Raw genomic sequence first — 5909 nt, forward strand, 5'->3', positions numbered from 1 at the left:
GGTAAAGATTGGGAGGTCCTGCTTGTAACAGCTTCATCTTTTCCTCTTTTGTCAACCTCCTTTTTCAAATCATCTATCCCGACAATCTGTAGAGAAAGTCGAAGTACACATAAAATTCACTTAAAATAAGATTGACAAACTACATGCTAGGTTCTCAAAATTTCCAAATAAAAGGAGGCCACAAACATATACAGAAGGCAATTTGTAAACCAGGGCACATAGATTTGTAAAGTAATCCATAATTATGCTTCTTTTTTCGTAAATAGTTCAGCTGTTTTGTAGCTAGCTGATTACCTAAAAATAGTTTCAAAAACCCTAAACACGGCTCTACAAACTGTTTTCTGGAAACTAGCAATGGTTGCTATAATTTCTCGTAACTGTTAGCATAGAAGTCATTAGTTCAGTCACTAACCAAACAGCAGTCTAGTCAGTGATTGAATGCAGTTTGAGTCCAATGTCTAGTTCTTGATAGCTTGGTTAATCTATGCATATATATAAAACAAAATGATTCACGCTTACTTACCTTCATAATGTAATCCACAACTAGACCTGTTCTCTGGTCTCCCAATGCAATTGACTAGAAGAAATAATACAGTGGTGTCACCGTATCAGAGAAACCGTATATACTTAAACAAGAAACTACAGTATCTAATTAAGAAACTTTCAACCGCTAATACAAACCTTCACGAAAGTATCAAGATCATCATCAGGTTCTATTCCAAGATCCTTTTCTCTTCTCAAAAGTTCCATTAGCATATTTGTATCAAATTCTATATGGTTAGATTCATGATCTAAAATTTACAAAATGAAACTAATCGACAGATAAAAGATAAATATATATTCAAAATCTACACCATTTTCTTTAGGCTTATCTTGCTTGAATCCAAATCCTTGACACCATCCTGAAAGTTCAAGAGTCTCCCTCACTGTCATTTCAGCAGTGTGCCGATCCCGTTGACTGACATATGCAGAAGTCCTTTGGGCAACAAACTCATTTAGTGTATGCCCATTATAACTGATTTCCCTGGTTATAACGAGTGCTTCAAAAAGAATGCCTCACAATCACATTAAGTATCCATTGCAATCCTTAATTTTTCTAGCACTTGCAACCAGAAAACACTAGCATTTCAAAAGAAAAAACATACAGCAGTAACCATATATCAAAAGAAACAGAGCATTGAGGTGGTATTCTAAATCTATTATTCTTTTGCAATCACTATCGTCGGCCCGTGCATTTATTATCAGCATTCAGCTCATACTTAATAATCTGTATATCCAAGTAATATAAAACTAATGGATGAATATCAGTTAACATGAATCCTTCATATGTTGTTTATGTTTCATATTATTGCCTTGAAGACAGGTCCAAAACCTCCCTCTCCAAGCTTATTGTTGTGGGAGAACGAATTTGTCGCCTTTTCAATAAAATCAAAGCTAATTAGTGGCAGTTCCAACTCTTCGCTCTCAATCTTGGTTAGGGCAATACTTTCTGAACTGAATTTCAACCTTTTAGGCAAAAAAGAATAAGATTAATATAGAAGGTAGTTTAGTTCTTTACTGGCCAAAAGTCAGTTCATTCTTTGAATGTATTTTCGACTTTTTAAAGTAATTTTAATTAAAATTTGTACCTTCTCTCCTCAGCCTTTTGTTCTTTAATAAGAACACAAGTATCACAGCAAGTAGTACAAATAGTACTACAGAGACTACAATGATCCATACTTGCCTGTGTAATCTGGTTCCCCCTATTTTCTCTGTGCAGCCAGATAGTTAAAAAGAAAACTTCAAGAAACTTCATTGTTATCAGTAAAAAGTGAAGACCCTTAATATACAGAGCAGGGAGTTACCTAATTCATATGCTACCATTCTTATTTCGACTCCTTTAGCATTTCATCTAGTTGTTCGGATCCTCTAATTGAAACCAGGCTCTCAGTGTGCTTGAGAATTTTACTTGTACCATCTTGGACAGGGAAAATCTCATTCTCTTTCTTCTTCAAGGCCTCAAAAGACGAAACCCATGGAGTAAATTAAGCACAACAAACATAGAACCTAACCTTGAAAATGATAAACAACTACTCATCAGTCATGCCCTGAGCTTGAAAGGTCAAATCAGAAATCCAAAAAATATTCCTCAAAATTGTCGCTTTGAACTTGAAAATCAAGGAGATTAGAAATTCCAACCTTCATTTTTCTACTTGAGAAGCTCCACCTATTATTGGAAGTGAATCTAAATAGTTGAGCTGAATTCATAGGTAATTTTGTGAAAGAGAAACAAGATTGGGTGATTGAGATGGTTAGGGTTTGAAAACTCAAAAACCTAAACCCATCATAATACACACTTAATCCATGTGATTTTAAGCAAAACCAGGTAGAGAGAGGAGAGAGAAGAGTCGTGGGAGAGAGATGGAAGGGTAGGGGAAGAGAGAACCGGTCAGATCTAAGAAAGGGGAAGGGGAGAGGTAATGGGGGGATGAAAATTAGAAGGGAGGGGAAAATGAAAATTAAAGGGGGAAAACCAAAAATTGTGTGAAAAATGAAAATTTAACCAAGAAAGATTTTAAGAAATTAATTATTTAATCAAGAAAGATTCTTATTTTTCGGAGTTGCAATTCTATTCGATTTTCATTATAAAATCATACAAGATAAAATTAAAATTTTTTGAATAATTTTTTATATGATTACAATCGATATATCTCAATACAGTTGGATCTTCGAAAATATCATTTAAAAAAATTACCATGTTGATAGGAAAATATCTCAATAATTTTTTCATGTAACTAAAATTGATATATATCTTAACATCCGTACGGTTGGATCTTCAAAAAAATCATTTTAAAAATTAATCTTGTAAATCGGGAACGAGTCTCGTTGTCGGGAGGGGTACTTTTACCGGATTTTTCTAATCCTGACATGCAAAATGAATTTCAAATTTTTTAATAATTTTTTCATATGACTAAAATTGATATATCCTAACATCCGTACGGTTGGATCGTCGAAAAAATCATTTGAAAAATTAATCTTGTAAATCGGTAACGAGTCTCGTTGTCGGGAGGGGTACTTTTACCGGATTTTTCTAATCCTGACATGCAAAATGAATTTCAAATTTTTTAATATTTTTTTCTTATGACTAAAATTGATATATCTTAACATCCGTACGGTTGGATCATCGAAAAATCATTTTAAAAAATTAATCCTGTAAATCGGGAACGGGTCTCGTTGTCGGAAGGCGTACTTTTACTAGATTTTTCTAATCTTGATATGCAAAATGAATTTCAATTTTTTTAATAATTTTTTCTTATGACTAAAATCGATATATCTTAATATCCGTATGATTGGATCGTCGAAAAATCATTTTAAAAAATTAATCCTGTAAATCGGGAACGAGTCTCGTTGTCGGGAGGGGTACTTTTACCAGATTTTTCTAATCCTGACATGCAAAATGAATTTCAAATTTTTTAATAATTTTTTCTTATGACTAAAATCGATATATCTTAACATCCGTATGGTTGGATCGTCGAAAAATCACTTTAAAAAATTAATCCTGTAAATCGGGAACGAGTCTCGTTGTCGGGAGGAGTACTTTTACCGGATTTTTCTAATCCTGACATGCAAAATGAATTTTAAATTTTTTAATAATTTTTTCTTATGACTAAAATCGATATATCTTAACATCCGTACGGTTGGATCGTCGAAAAATCATTTTAAAAAATTAATCCTATAAATCGGGAACGAGTCTCGTTGTTGGGAGGGGTACTTTTACCAGATTTTTCTAATCCTGACATGCAAAATGAATTTCAAATTTTTTAATAATTTTTTCTTATGACTAAAATCGATATATCTTAACATCCGTACGGTTGGATCATCGAAAAATCATTTTAAAAAATTAATCCTGTAAATCGGGAACGAGTCTCGTTGTGGGGAGGGGTACTTTTACCAGATTTTTCTAATCCTGACATGCAAAATGAATTTCAAATTTTTTAATAATTTTTTCTTATGACTAAAATCGATATATCTTAACATCCGTACGGTTGGATCGTCGAAAAATCATTTTAAAAAATTAATCCTGTAAATCGTGAACGAGTCTCGTTGTCGGGAGGGTTACTTTTACTAGATTTTTCTAATCCTGACATGCAAAATGAATTTCAAATTTTTTAATAATTTTTTTATATGACTAAAATTGATATATCCTAACATCCGTACGGTTGGATCGCCAAAAAAATCATTTTAAAAATTAATCATGTAAATCGGGGACGAGTCTCGTTGTCAGGAGGGGTACTTTTACCAGATTTTTCTAATCTTGACATGCAAAATGAATTTCAAATTTTTTAATAATTTTTTCTTATGACTAAAATTGATATATCTTAACATCCGTACAGTTGGATCGTCGAAAAAATCATTTTAAAAATTGATCCTGTAAATCGGGAATGAGTCTCGTTGTCGGAAGGGGTACTTTTACCAGATTTAATTTTTCTAATCCTGACATGCAAGATGAATTTCAAATTTTTTAATAATTTTTTCATATGACTAAAATTGATATATCTTAATATTCGTACGGTTTGATCGTCGAAAAAATCATTTTAAAAATTAATCCTGTAAATCGGGAACGAATCTCGTCTTGGGAAGTAGCGCTTTTACCAGATTTTTCTAATCCTGACATTCGAGATGAATTTGAAATTTTTTAATACTTTTTTCATGTGACTAAAATGAGTATTTCTTAACATCCGTACGGTTGGATCCTCTAAAAAATCATTTAAAAAATTTATCTTTTTCATCAGGTATGAAAAAAAATCTAGTACGAGGCAACACCCAACGGTTTTCTATGAAAAAGTCTTGTCTGAAATAAATTGTGACAACAGTTTTTTTGAAAAAAACCGTTGTCTTAGATGATTGATTTTTTTAAATCTTACGGCTGATATTAATTCTACTTTTAATCAACGGCTCTAATTATACCAACTTAACAATCCAAGTGAATGTTTTTTCACCAATCACATGGTGCCACCTCATCACAAGCAACGTTTCAGAAATTTCAAGAATCAGACTTACAAACAACTGTTTTCTATGAAATAGGTTGTTTTAGATGAACATTGACAACATTTATAATATACACGTTATATCCTCATCAATGTGATTATATGTTGATGCTATTAATATTCGTGTAACGTCTAGTACTAATAGGTAAAAGAATTCAAAATCTATGAAAAAGATGATTTCAAATCTTAATACACACAAATTAATTTAGTGTAAGTTATTGGTTACTCATATAAATTAATTAACGGTGGCATATAAATTTTCCGAAAAAATTTTAAAACTAGTAAAAATATAGACAACGGTTTTTTCTAAAATCATGTTGTGGTAAGTTACTTTACATAAGTGTTTTTCAGGAAATGTCGTTGTTGGAATTCTACAACAGTTTTTTCTTTAAGACTGTTGTAGTATTACATATTTTACAACAGATTATAAATATCGATAACGGTTGTCTAACTGTTACAAGTGTTTTATTTTAAAAATACTTGTATAAGGTAGATTAATACAACGTGCTTTTTCGAAAAACACTTGTTTGGATTGAACAATTAACAATATAAACTTGAAGCACTTGTGATTATTTTTTTTATTAATTATAAAGTAGATAATTAAACAATTTTGAAATATAAAATTTAAATATTTAATCTAGATGAAAGTGGATTTAATTAGAGTTTATTGTTTTTAAAAAATTTAAAATGAATTGTCTGGAAATTATTTTTTTTGAAATTATTACTATTTTTATTGTAATAAACTAGACAACGATTTATTTGAATATTTTGTTGTGCAACACGTTTTTAAATTTAGTAAGAAAGACAACGGTTTTAAGAATTAGACTATTGTCTGATATTGGTGACATACAATATATGTAAAACACTTGTCTATCAGGTATC

Source organism: Apium graveolens, chromosome 11, assembly GCF_009905375.1.
Source record: "Apium graveolens cultivar Ventura chromosome 11, ASM990537v1, whole genome shotgun sequence".
NCBI classification, from domain to species: domain Eukaryota; kingdom Viridiplantae; phylum Streptophyta; class Magnoliopsida; order Apiales; family Apiaceae; genus Apium; species Apium graveolens.